The sequence below is a fragment of the Pelmatolapia mariae genome, linkage group LG3_W (assembly GCF_036321145.2).
Source record: "Pelmatolapia mariae isolate MD_Pm_ZW linkage group LG3_W, Pm_UMD_F_2, whole genome shotgun sequence".
NCBI classification, from domain to species: Eukaryota; Metazoa; Chordata; class Actinopteri; order Cichliformes; family Cichlidae; genus Pelmatolapia; species Pelmatolapia mariae.
Window position 1 is genome coordinate 75295463 of NC_086229.1, and position 14849 is coordinate 75310311.

Sequence of the window (14849 nt, forward strand, 5' to 3'; positions counted from 1 at the left end):
AACTCACAGGGAGGCCCTGCATATTTTAAGAAGACACAGTCACAGTTGTCGCTGGGTGCTAGAAAAAATGGCATCAGGCTACATCCACACTAATGCGTTTTTGTTTGAAAACGCATCATTTTCTCTCCATTTTGGCCTCCCGTCCACACTGAGACGGCGTTTTCCCCAAGTAAAAATGCAGCGTTTTGAAAATATATACATTTCAAAACGGAGCTGTCCCGTCGCAGTGTGGACACACGAAAACGCAGACTTTCTAAAACGATGACGCATTTTAATCATGTGATGCAGTCATGTGACCAATTAAACAAAGATAGCGGAGTGTATTATACAGCAGTTGTTTTGATTGCTCTCAATTTTGACAGTCCTAAAAAAGATTAATATCAGTTTATACATGCTCCAGATAGCTTTTCTTCAAATTCCTTAACTCTCACTCACTTTTGCACATGCGCAGGACTGGAACGTAAGCGTTTTGGGCCCTTTCAATGTGGACGCACAACTCTAGGAAAACGACTGAAAACGCTAGTGTGGACGCGGAGCGTTTTAAGTCGAAAACGCTGTTTTCAAATCTATCTGGGCTAGTGTGGACGTAGCCTCAGTGACCAGCCAAAAACGTTACTTTTTACAGCGCTCATTAAACAGAAACAATAGTCAAAGTTATATTGCCCTACAAAGGAAGTTGATTTCATTACATTACATTACATTAAGTCCTTATCCCTGATCCTTTCAGTCTTACCCAGTAGATATTGGAGGGTTCTGGAGCCCATGTGGGTGAGGGGACTTGTCCAGCCTGACTGCCTTGACAACCAGGTGTCTTCCCTGCTTCCCCTGATATAAAGAAACCCGAGAAGCCTTGCAGGTCAAATCTTTTCATTCCCACCTATTATGGCAGCTCCCCTCTAAATTGTGCAGCTGTTGATCTGGGATGGTTAGAGCTAAAGACTAGAGCAACCTATTAGAGCTATTTGGACTAACATAGATTTATACTCAGATTTATACTTTTATTGCTTTACATGGGTTTAAAAGGGAATGTCCATAGTTTAGACTTTAATTGCAAAATATTTTATTAAAACAAACTGGCAGGAGCCAAGCAAAATAAAATAAATAAAAGCAATAATAAATAATAATCAAATCTACCGATTGAATTAACCCACTCTGAGATAATTCTATGTTCTTATCTTTGGGGGTAGAGACGTTGGTGGTGAGAAGATGTGTTCCATCCCAGTGCTCTGTGTTCATGGAAGTAATCAGGAAAGCAGGATCCACTTCTCTCAAAGTTATAATCAGCAGTGAAAACCTTGGAAGTCTTGGAAATCTGTAATCCACCTGGAAAATAATGGAGGTCCAAATCCTTCTCAAAATTACAGCATAGTGCAAGCAAGTGCTGTACAGAAAATAAGATAAACATAAAACTAAACATAAAATAAAATAAAATGCATAATAAATTAATATTTAAAAAAGCGCTATATAAAAAAAACGTAAAACAACATAAAATCAACTACAAAAAGAACTGAAATAAAAATAAACTAAAAAACAACATCTCACAGGATGTCAAAGGCCAGGGTGCAGAAATGGGTTTTCAGAAGTGATTTAAAAACAGGCAGAGAAGAGGTCTGTCTAATCTCTAAAAGCAGATCGTTCCACAGTTTTGGAGCTGCTACAGCAAAACCATGATCTCCTCTAAGTTTACGCTCAGTCCTGGGCACACTTAGGAACAGCTGACCAGCTGACTTAAGCAAGTGGGTGGGCAGGTGTATAAGGCCGTGGAAGCTCAGAAAGATAATGAGAAAGTATGAAGCCCTGACCTCTATATAAAGTGCATTACAATAATCCAGCCAAGTGCTAACAAAGGTGTGAATAACTGTCTCAAAGTGCTGCTGTGAACCAATTGGCTTTATTTTAGCCAGCTGCCTCAGCTGAAAGAAGCTTGATTTTATGACTGCCTTAAACTGACTGTCAAGCTTCACTTCTGAGTCCACTTTGACCCCAGGTTTGTGACAGTTGGCTTATTATATTGGGCCAAGGTATCTAAATACACATGGGGTCTCAGTGGTAAAAAATGTGTCACTGAAACCTTTTAAAAGGGCTGATTCAGTGCTGGTTTTAAGGATTTAAAACCCGATTGGAAAACCTCTAAAACATTTTCCTTTCCAGAAAGGTCAGTAAATATAGCTGGAACTATCTTTTCAAGAAGTTTTGAAGGAAAAGGTACTTTGGACAAAGGCCTTTAATTTGCAAGAAATGTGGGATCAAGCAGGTTTTTAATCAGAGGTTTGATTACAGCATGTTTAAAATCTTTATGGACTACACCTGACAAAAACGTGTGGTTTACCATCTCAAAAACCAATGGTCGTTGAAGGACAGCATAATTTGAAGTTCCCGCAGGCTTAAAACAACCAACAATCTCCTTTAAAGAGGACAGAGTTACTGGCTTAAACCTATCAAAGACAACAGAGCAAGGAAAAGAGACACAGAGGTCATGAGCAGAATTAGAGAATTGAGCCCTGGTGGAGGAAACCTCAATAAAAAAAAGTGTCAAAAATGTTCACAGGCTGGAATGGAGGGCTCGATGCAGTCAGTATGTCGTGCACTAAGAAAAGAGTTTATAGTCTTAAATAAAATGCGGGTTGTGACAGAATAATGTCAGTGAAGTGTTTTCTTTTGGCATCTTTTTACAGCTGTTTGATATTGACGCCAACAGTCCTTTTGCATCTGGAATGACACTTGTAAGCTGTCCTTTTTTCACTTGCGCTCAACTCAATGGCATTCACGTCTGACAGCTCAAGTCATGTCAATCAGCCAGGGCTCAGATTTCGTTTTATGCTACCTAATATCCAAAGAAGTCCAGCAGGTGGAATAAAACCATGAGCTCATTTCCTCAGTCTGGCTGCATAAAAACTCCAGGATTTTACAGTTCTGGTTAAAAACAGTTTCAAACTGCTCAGCCCCACATAGCAAAATTGGTATGGCCCGATCTGGCCCACACAATGTGCTTACACATGGCCTCATACCACAAAGAATGACAAACCATTGGTGGCCCAGATCTGGTTTGCCAGAGGTGGCCCACACATGGGCCAGCACAAGACCAGTTGCAGACACACTGCTGGCCCTGTGCTGGGCCAGATCAGTTTCAGCTCTGGCCCCAGATGTCAGCCTTATGTGTACCTTAATTAAGCCATGTAATAACAACATGTGCTGGAACATAATAGTGCAAAAGTAACATGACAAAACTCTGTTCAGACAGTGAATGGACTGATTCTTATATAATACTTTGCTACTCTCGTAGATTACTCAAAGTGCTCTATACAACATGCCACACTTTCTCTAAACTGAGTGCTTCCCAACTTCATTCATACACATTCACACTCTTGATATACAGACTGGTGGAGCCAGGGACCGAGCCACTAACCTTCCGATCAGTAGGTGCCCTGCTCTACCGCCTGAGCTACAGCCACCCAGTGGAAAACATGAGTAAATCCTCACTAGGTTTTGGATAAAGTGTACACTCATAAACCTGTCAAACCTGCATTTGAAATGATGGCTACCATAGCAGTATAGTAATGCAACATGGCATTTGGGTCTTCTAACTAAAATAGGAAAACAGGAACATAAATAGTGCCATAATTGCCTAGCCAACATCTGGTTGACATACAGAATGAGTTAATGAATGAGTTTAAAAAAAAAAAAAAACGACAGTGCCGAGCAGCAGCACAAGGTTTAACTAAGGTACAGGCAAGAGAAACTTCAAACATCACAGGACTATGGTCAGAAAACAGCATCACAAATCTCAACGTTAAACAGAAAAAACATGAGATAGAAAAGATCAAGTGTGTCCACGTTCATGTGTGGGACTGGTCACACATTGCACCAGATTAAAAGAATCAATATGGTTTAAAAAGCCCTTTGCCATGGGCATATCAGGAACACAAAATGAATATTACAATCTCCAACAATAAGGAACACAATCTTATTTTGACATGTATTCTGCCAAGAAGTCAGCAAAGTCATTCACAAAGTCCTTGTTGTATTTTGGAGGCCAATAAGCCACCTCATGCAACACTGTGTGAGAGCAGCCCAGCTCAGAGATCAGTGTGTAGTGTCCTGTTTCTGCTTACAGTATCCTGTACATTGGACAAAAAGAACAGCAGATAAAATCTTTAATAAATGGTTGGATCAAAAAAACTTGGACAGATCCCATACATGATTACCTCAATACATTACATAATTTAACATCTGTGGAACAGGTTGCCTTGAGAAATCTTACACAAGAAAAGCACATTGTTATAAAAAAGGCAGATACGGTTGGTCAAATCTGTATTCTGGATAAAAAGGATTATTTACAGGAAGTCTACTGACAATTACAAGACATAAAATATTATGTCTCCATTACAACCAGAGACTCAGAATCTTGTCAAAAGTATTGTGAGGGAGCTGAGAAAAGAGGGTTATATTTCCCACTGTCAGGAAAAAAATATGTCTGCTCCAATTTTACCTCGTCCTCGCTTATTTTTTCTTTGACCAAAGATTCATAAATCTCCAGAGACTTGGTCTGTTGCATTTAAAATCCCTATAGGATGACCTATTGTTACTGACTGTGACTCTGAATCACAGTGGAATACAGCATATACAGACTCTTTCCTAAATGCCAGTTATGTGAAAGATACATATGACTTTATTGCCAAATTGAAAGATGTGAATGATCCATGTGATGCCTTACTTTTTATAATAAATGTGGAGTCCGTCTGTACCAACATAGACACAAGGTTGGGCTTATTGGCAGTGGATAAAATATTTAATCAAATCTGAACTTTAAAGGCCCTGATAATCAAATTTTATTTAACTATGTACTAAGGTTTATTTTAAGGATACAGACAGACACATACTGTAAAATAAAAATAGTTATCATTCTAGACATTTTTTCAGGGGCATTATTAAATCTTAGTTGATTCGAGTCCATCTTACCATCTTATCTGTACTTTTAAGGAGCATGTGGAAGAAGCTACTTCAATGTTGTTTAAAGGCTTTAAGACCTTAAGGTTACTCAGCCCACTTCTTACCACAGATTAAAAGTGAAGTGAAAACACTCTTTAACCCTAGAACACTATCGCTATAAATAGTAACACAATCACTAACGCCGGGTGATTTTTACCCGATATAATATGACCAACTAAAAGCACTTGTCATCAAAATATATCAAAAACATGACAAATCAGAGTGGTCAGCTTTTACTTTCAACTGTGCCATGTCTAACAAAATGAAAAAAAGTGTCATGGGGGATGCTAAAATAATGCTCCAAAATTACAGAAAAATCTGGAATTCAAGAACAAAAAATTCCTAAAAAAAAAAAAAATGACACTGGAAAGCTGGTCTTTGATACACCCATTCCTGGGACATTTGAGACTTCCCTGGTGAAGGCACAATCTCCTCGACACACTAACAGCTGCAGGAGAGAGAAATCATGTAAATATATTTGCTCGGGTGAAAATCACCCAGCGATAGTGTTCTAGGGTTAATAAGGATGAGCCACCATTTAGGAGGAATATCCCTCCATTCATCCATCCATCTATTTTCTTCCGCTTGTCCTGGGCTGGGTCGCGGGAGCAGCAGCCCAAGCAGAAAAGCCCAGACCTCCCTCTCCCCAGCCACCTCCTCCAGCTTATCTCTAACGGAGAGGCCAGCCACCCTTCGGAGGATGCCCATTTCAACCACTTGTATTCACGATCTCATTCTTTCGGTCACTACCCACAGCTCGTGACCATAGGTGAGGGTAGGGATGTAGATTGACCGGTAAATTGAGAGCTTCGCTTTTAGACTCAGCTCTCTCTTCACCACAACAGATTGGTACAGCGTCCACATCACTGCAGCTGCTGCAACAATCCGTCTGTCGATCTCCCGCTCCCTTCTCCCATCACTTGTGAAGAAGACCCCGAGATACTTAAACTCCTCCACTTGGGGAAGGGTCTCGTCCCTGACCCGGAGTGGGCGCGCCACCCTTTTCCATGGCCTCAGATATGGAGGTGCTGATTCTCATTCCCACTGCTTTACACTCGGCTGCCAACCATTCCAAGGCGTGCTAGAGGCCATCACCTGATGAAGCCAAGAGGACTACATCATCTGCAAAAAGCATAGATGAGATCATGAGACCACCGAAGTGAAAGCCCTCCGCCACTTGGCTATGCCTAGAAATTCTGTCCATAAAAATTATGAACAGAATTGGTGACAAAGGGCAGCCCTGGCGGAGCCCATCACCCACCAGGAACAAGTCCGACCGCTATGCGGACCAAGCTCTTTCAAAGTTTTATATATGGACTGAATGGCCCGTAGCAATGGGCCAGTCACCCCATACTCCCGGACCCCCCGAGGGACACGGTTGAATGCCTTCTCTAAGTCCACAAAACACATGTAGACAGGTTAGGCAAACTCCCATGCACCCTCAAGTGTCCTTGAGAGGATAAAGAGCTGGTCCAGTGTTCCACTACCAGGACGAAAACCGCATTGTTCCTCCATTATCCGAGGTTTGACTAACGGATGTACTCTCCTCTCCAGCGCCCTGGCATAGACTTTCCCAGGGAGTTGGAACACACAATCCGGTCCCCTTTCTTAAAGATGGGGACCACCACTCTAATCTGCCAGTCCAGGGGTACTGCCCCTGACCTCCACGCAACATTGCAGAGACGTGTCAACCAAGACAGCCCTACAATGTCCAGAGCCTTCAGGAACTCGGGGCGGACCTCGTCCACCCCAGGGGCTCTGCCACCAAGAAGTTACTTAACTGCCTCAGTGACTTCACCCCTAGAGATTGACGGGTCATCCCCTTTGTCCCCAGACTCTGCTTCCTCCACGGAAGACGTGCCAGTGGGATTGAGGAGATCCTCAAAGTATTCCTTCCACTGCCTGACAATTTTCTCAGTTGAAGTCAGCAGCACTCCACCCGCACAATACACACTGCAGGTAGAACACTGCTTTCCCCTCCTGAGTTGCCTGACAGTTTGCCAGAATCTCTTCGAGGCAGTCTGAAAGTCTTTTTCCATGGCTTCTCCGAACTCCTCGCACACCCGACTCTTTGCTTTTGCCACCGCCTGCGCCGCATTCCGCTTGGCCTGTCGGTACCTATCAGCTGCCTCCGGAGTCCCACAGGCTAAGCAAGCCTGGTAGGACTCCTTCTTGCTTGGTGGCTCCCCTCACCAAGGGCGTAGATTTGGCATGGACGGAAGGGACATGTCCCCACCAATATCCAGCGATTATTGAATTGTCCCCACCAATAATTTGATCTCTTCGAGTAAAGAAAAACAAACCCGATAGAAAGAAAAAAACGATCTGTCAATGTCTCATTCACCCAGCGGTGCAGAAAGAGTTAAATTACGTTCTCTACTGGAGTCCTACCTCATGTGACAAGTATGGCCAATGTGGTTGGCTGTACCTTTCAGGGAGCTCTGTTTAGTTTTAGCAGCAGCAAGCCTGCGCTGTGAGGACCTGCAAGGAGGAGAGAAGGATGGCAGCAAAAAGGAAGATCCTGGATATAAGAAAGTATTTTTCAAAGAAACCTGTAAGTCACTTAAAGTCAAGTTCACTCATAAAATGTGTCCGTCATAATAACGTTACAGGCTATGCTAGGCTTTGGCCCACATCAGTCTAAAATTGTATGTAACCATGAATAACGTGTTTTGGAAACTAACTGCACAACAGGCAGCACTGTTAGTTATCTCAGACTCCCAGAGTAGCATTTCTAATTTTGATTGAAACTGTCAGAGAAAACGGCAGCCTCGAGCAAGCCAGGATATTAGTTTACAGAGGCTGTACCATGTCCACCAGGAGAGACTGGACAGTATAGATGTAAAACAAATATGCCAGCAGTTTATCTCAGTTAACGAGAGGAGAAGGCATTTGTTTGGCTCCTTCACATAGTGGACATTGAGTTGTTGTGTGGGGCACCAGTAGTCCATGTCTGTTGCTGTAACAGTAGTTCATGTTTAGAATAAAAAATCCCAGCTCACTGATTTGATAGGGGCAATAGTGCCTAAAATGTTGCATAATTTTGCTGAGAGATCTTTTACTTTGTGGTAATCTTAGATGAGTAGTTTTATGGACAAAAACCACCAGGTCACTGAGTGTTCCCTTAGTGCTAATGTATCAGAGATGTTGGTGTACTCTAACTGAAGTAATGTTGTTAAGTCCTTAAAGTCATATTCTTTTATTGTCATGACTGTATTTGAAGCTATTTTTATTTTTGTACGGTACCTGATTTATATGGAATATGGCTGAAGTAAACTAAAGTCTAAAATACTTAGTCAGTCATTTGTTTAATAGTAATTTAACATTATATAATTCACATATTAAACTATGAATTGTAATTTTAAATGGTTTAAAAGCATGTAGAATAGCATATGTAGGCAAGTATATTTCTCCTTTTTTATGAAGAAGCAAAGACAAAAAGGAAAAAAAAAAAGAAACGGGCAGGGTTCGGTGGTTGAATCATCCGTCCCCACCAATGCCAAAACCAAATCTACGCCCTTGCCCCTCACCTTTGGTGTCCAGCATTTAGTTTGGGGATTACCATCATGACAGGCACCAACTACCTTAAGGCCGCAGCTCAGTGCAGTGGCTTCGGCAATGGAGGTGCTGAACATGGTCCATTCGGATTCAATGTCCCCAGTCTCCCTCGGAATGCTGGTGAAGCTCTGCCGGAGGTGTGAGTTGAAGATCTCGTGGACCGGGGCCTCTGCTAGACGTTCCCAGAACACCCTTGTTGGGTCTGTGTTTCCACAAGCCCCGCTAGTTTAGAAACTTATTCTCGTTAACAACAAAAACAAGACGAATATTTTTACTTGATAGCAAGGGAAGTCTTTGGTCAAGAACCAGCTCTTGGAGCTCACGCTCCTAACCTGTCTCCAGCCCAAAGTCCTTCAAAAGAGCAGTTGTTTATTAACAAACTGTTACAATACACATCACAGAAAAAGCACCTCCCCTCGTAAGACCCCTCTTGGTTACAAAGACAAGGCACTATGTGTGTGTATGTGTAAGCATCTGTATGCATGTGCAAGAACGTGTGTGTGTGTGTATGTGTGTCTGTCTGTCTTTTATGTGCGAATGTGTTTGTGTGTGTGTGTGTGTGTGTGTGTGTGTGTGTGTGTGTGTGTGTGTGTGTGTGTGTGTGTGTGTGTGTGTGTGTGTGACCTCCTGCTGACCAAAAGGGTCATAAAAGCAGGAAGCAACATCACAAGAAACAGATCTTTCAGATAGGATGTTTCTGCAATAAAAGCCTCTCCCAGCACAGAGTGGCTGGAGAGGTGCTCAGGATCAAAGGAATGTCTTGATCCTACTGCTTGAACCAAGACTGTACAAATTTAAGAACATAATGACAACATTCAACAATTAGACTTAACAACCCTCACTGTACGTTTGTACTCACCACCAGGTGGGGATCAGTTGACAGCTCAGCCCCTCTCTTTACCCGAGTGTCCAAAACATATGGCCTCATGTCTGGTGATTCAATTACAAAATCAATCATCGACCTGCAGCCTAGAGTGTCCTGGTGCCAAGTGCACTTATGGACACTCTTATATTTGAACATGGTGTTCATTTTGGCCAAACTGTGGTTTGCACAGAAGTCCAACTACAAAATACTGCTCGGGTTCAGATCAGGGAGGCCATTCCTCCCAATCACGCCCTTCCAGGACTCACTGTTGTTGCCCACATGAGCATTGAAGTCTCCCAGTAGGACAACAGAGTCCCCAGGGGGAGCACCCTTGAGTGCCCCACCGAGGGACTCCAAGAAGGCTGGGTACTCTGAACTGCCACTTGGCGCATAAGCACAGATGACAGTCAGGACCTGTTCCCTGACCCGAAGGCGAAGGGAACAAACCCTCTTGTGAGAAACCCCAACATACCAGCAGCAAGCCAAGGGGATACCAAGATACCCACCCCAGCCCGACGCCTCTCACCAGGGGCAACTCCAGACTGAGACAGAGTCCAGCCCCTCTCCAGCAGGCTGGTTCCAGAGCCTAGGCCATGTGTTTAGGTGAGCCCGACTATATCTAGCCGGTACCTCTCAACCTCACGCACTACCTCAGGCTCCTTCCCCACCAGAGAGGTGACATTCCATGTCCCATTTGCCAGTCTTGGTAACCAGGAATCGGTCCACCTGGACCTCAGCTCCTTGCCGCCGCCCGACTCACAAATTAGGAGGAATAATCATAAGTCATTTGATTCTGTTTGCAGTCACCTTTTTTGGACACATCAGAGTCTTGAATCGAGCTCTTAATACTTCTTTTTGATGACCCAACAAGCCCTTCCTCCTTTATGGCAATTTAAAAAGATTAGAGGTTATAGAAGAAATGAAAATCTACAGGATATGCTGGTACTCAATAAATTGAATCCTGTGACTTTAAATAATTTAGATGACAGATTTAAACAAGTACGATATATAAAAATTATCATTAGTAAGAGAGGGCTTCCCAGGGGCGATTTTAGCCCATTTTTGGGGGTGCTTCAGCACCCCCAAAACATTACACCAGTGTGGAATTGAAGAAATTATTTTACTGCTATAATATAACCTGCACCATTTACTTTGTATTAACAATTTAATCTACAGCATTTATACTACATTAAGATGTTTATTAAAACGTGATTATCCTACATTAACCTTTTATTACAGGAGCAGCCATAATCATTGTATACACACACATTACATTAAGGTTAAAACAGCATACATCCTTACAAAACACATATAGTACATATGATTTAGAAACAGGCTTGAGTGAAGGCCTGAATGTAATCAGTTTCTTGTGTAACCTGTTCTATTGGAGTCTGCTAAACAACAGATGATAGGTGATGGGTCAACAGGAGGACGTTTACGGGGATCTCCAGGGTCTGAGATCATCACCATATCTGGAAAGAAGATGCTAGAAAGAGGAACTTCTGTGTCTGCATTTAATTCTAAAAATTGATTATTGTCTGTAAAAGATGCAAATTATGTTCGTAGAATCCAAAATAATGTTCTTAGAACGCGAGAAGGGGCGTTTAACCCTGACATTATAAAAGTGACTGCCTGTGTATTTTGGGAGAAGAACCCCGCAGATGTGATGCTGTGTGCTTCTTCCCACGCGTGTGTTGTCAATAAACTCTTCATCTGATTGCACTCTACTGGGCCTCCATTGGTTTGTTTTTTGCCACATTGTCGAATTCGGGACACCAGGTAACCTGCAGTGTTGAAAACGTGTTTTCCGACGATGTTTGCTATCCTACAATCCGCCCTACTCTGTAGTAAAATCAGCGATATTTGACCGTCCTGTTGCTCCCATTGAAATGTATATAGCCTATTTAATGTGTGTGTGTGTGTGTGTGTGTGTGTGGACAGCCAGGTTCATAATGGATATAGGGAATTTTTTTTCAAAATAAGGTAACATTCAGGTAAAAGTCTAAAATCAAATGATCCGTTAATCAAGAATAATGCTGGATCAATATTTATATATTTTATTAGATGTTCATATGGTTTGGTTATTTGACTTTTGGTTGAAAGTACACTGAGAGAGGACTTTTTGTTAGTGATCTTAATAATATTTTTTTCATATTAATGTAATTTTTTCATCTAATTGAATACAATCTATTTGTGTATGATCGTCAGTCCAAAGAGGGAGAGAGGAAAGAGGGAACGTGAGGAGAAAGTACAAGGTCAGGAAGAACCAGTTAAGAAAACAGACAGGGAACAGTGACAGGCAAAACAGAACCTGTTAAACTGACAAAAGAGAAAAACCCTGATTTTACTCATACAATCAGGAAGTTGTGTCCTCCCTATATTAAAGCTGCTATACAGAATCTGCAAAACAAACTGGGTTGAAACATTTTTGACCCTCTTTAACAACATTCCAACATAACATTATCATTGATTGGGGAGATTAAAATTAATGATATATTTTATGTGGTTCAGTCACAACTCTACTAAAACCTCAGCCAGTAATAGGTAGGCCAACTTTTGGACCGTCCAGTTGTCTGTATGACTGCCGCAGTACATACATCACATTTGCACACTATCAGAAAGTGCCAAACAGAGCCCTGGTGGAGTGAGGAGCTGTAAAGAGAAGCAGAGTGCTCTGTTTATATTCTAAAACTGGTTTAAGCTGGCTTGTTTCAAAGATTCTGTACTGCAGCTTTAAATGTTTTCCAAAAGCACACATATACGTCTCAAAAGTTGATTCTGTTCATCTGGACGTAGCGTTTTGTGGGAGAAACGTTTCGTCACTCATCCAAGTGACTTCATCAGTCTCAGCTGACTGCAGGTTTCCCCAATCTTATAAACAGTACATTTGCATAATGAATGAAACCAGCCCACTGAAGGAACAGTGGGCTGGGAGGTCAGTTCCTTAATCTTAATCACACATACACTTATCAGTGTTTCTCAAACGTTTTACAGTGTGTACCACCTGATAAAAATGTCAAGCTCTCCCAAGTACCACTATGAAAGCATGAAACTCATAAATCTTACAACACAAAATTAGTATCTGTAGTAAAGATTTTTTCATACATTGTATACATTCTACCACAGGCAAAGTTGCCTGTTGTTTTGGGGGTTTTTTTTGTTTTTTTTATTCCAATCCATTCTTCTTTTGCAGCGTTTAAATAAACTTTATCAGATTTGATGGTTTTGTTACAAACTTTTCAAAAAAGTGTTTTGCTTTTCTTTCACAAATGTGGGGATTAAATTGTGTTAAAATTTACAAAACAGTGATGTCATGTTTTGAGATGAGGACCCAGGCACAGAGAGACTTGATGAATTTAAGAATCTTATGATTTAATAAAGAAATTGGCAGACTTGCACAGAGATGGTAAAATTATGATGACTGATAACGGAGACGAAGACAACAGACGATGAGGACAGGGAGGAACAGGGGTTTAAATGCACCAAAGAGACAGTTATAGAGAACTTGGGACAACTGGAGACATTTAAGGATGCAGGGACTGACAGAGACGGGGAAGAAGTCTCATCGTGACATGTAAAGTTTATCTTGCCTGGCTGGGCAGCTCTCTAAAAACTGAATGTATCAGTATGATTATCATGTTTGACATAAGAATAAAAACTCATTATTATCAACGCATCTGTTAGATGCAATATAGCAATATAAGGAATTAAAATCCCCTTTTATCCTTTTTTATTTGCCATTACTGTGGATTTATATTTAATCGTTTCCTTTTAATCCTTCCCCTTTCTTATTCTCTAAACTCAACCATTTCCCTTACTTGGCTCTCCACCTTTTTGTATTTATCTTATCTTTTCTTATTTCATTCCAACATTAACCCTTTTTCCTGTTTCTTTCTTAAACCTGTTTTCCCCTTCCATCATATTTTAGAGCTAAATTTATTCCCTTATCCTTTATTCTGTCTTTACTTTTCCTTCCCCCTTATAATTTTTTACTCTGTCTTTCCTATGAAATTTTATGATAAATTCAGGGTGTGGAGGTCAGGAGAACAATGAATCAAACTTAATTTTTTCACTTTCATCTTTTTTTCTTAAAGAATAATTTCTTCTCTTTTGGTGTGGGTTTTTTTCTGGGATTTAAAATTTAATAATAAATTTAATTTTGGATTGGATGTAAAAATACATTTTTATTTATTGGTCACTTTGATTCTCCATTTTACATCACTATGATATATTTTCTCTGCTTTCACCTTTATTAATGAATGGCCCTAAGGGCGTTGTAGGGCTGTCCTGGTTGACACGCCTCTACAATGTTACGTGTAGATCAGGGGCAGTACCCCTGGACTGGCAGACGGGGGTGGTGGTCCCGATCTTTAAGAAGGGAGACCGGAGGGTGTGTTCCAACTACAGGGGGATCACACTGTAGTGTGATAGAATTTCAAATCTAGTTTGGGGAGTCATTCAGTGAGAAACAGTGAAATGATTTTCCATGTGAAAAGGTGGACAGCAGAAACAGAAAGAAACAGTGAGAACTAAAAGAGAAACAAAGAGCTTTGGAACAACGAGGCAGCAGGAGGACAGCTGCAGTTTAACAGCTTCAATTCACTGACAGGAAACAACATTAGAAATATCATCATCCTCAACTCATCTGCTCCACTGACACTGACACCTTCAACGGACACACCTTCATTTTACTATCAGTAAAAATATATGGAAACATCCTGTGAGTGAAAGTGTGTGTGAAGGTGTGTATGTGTGAGTTAGTATCAGGATCAGAGAACGACAGCTTTCCTCTGTTCCAGTCCAGATTCACTCTGATCCTCTGGAACTTCTTCTGCAGTGAGAGAGCAGTGAGTCCTGCTGATGGTGAGAGTGCTGAGTATTTACCTTTATAGAACCATATTCTCCATAATGCAGACCGTATGCGTTCTTTCCTCTGCACAAACTCTGCCAACACACCGAGTACCCACCATTTACTGTCTCCAACCTCAACATCCCAGCTGTGAGTCCCTGACTTAAAGCCCTCAGAGCCCAGGACAGAGCCATAACTCTCAAACCTCTCTGGATTATCAGGAAGCTGCTGCCTCTCTCCTCCGACTCTCACACTGGTCAGATCTTCAGACAGAGTGAGTTTTGTATTTGCAGTGTTTGGGTCCAGAATGAGAGGAGTGTAGGAGACCATGTCCTTCATGTTGTTCCAGATGTTGAAGGTCAGGTTACCCAGGTGTTTGGCCTGGTCTATCAGGGCTCCTGAGGGCAGCTGTGGATCATCCAGCAGGGAGCAGCGCTGGACTCTTTCCACTGCAGCCTTGTAGTTGTGCAGGAATGAGACGTCTTCAGCTCTCAGCTCCTCCTCTGTGGCTCTGACTGTGTCTGAAAGAGCTGCTATCTCTCTGCTCAGAGCCTCCATCTTCTCCTTCATCATCCCACTCTTCTGCTC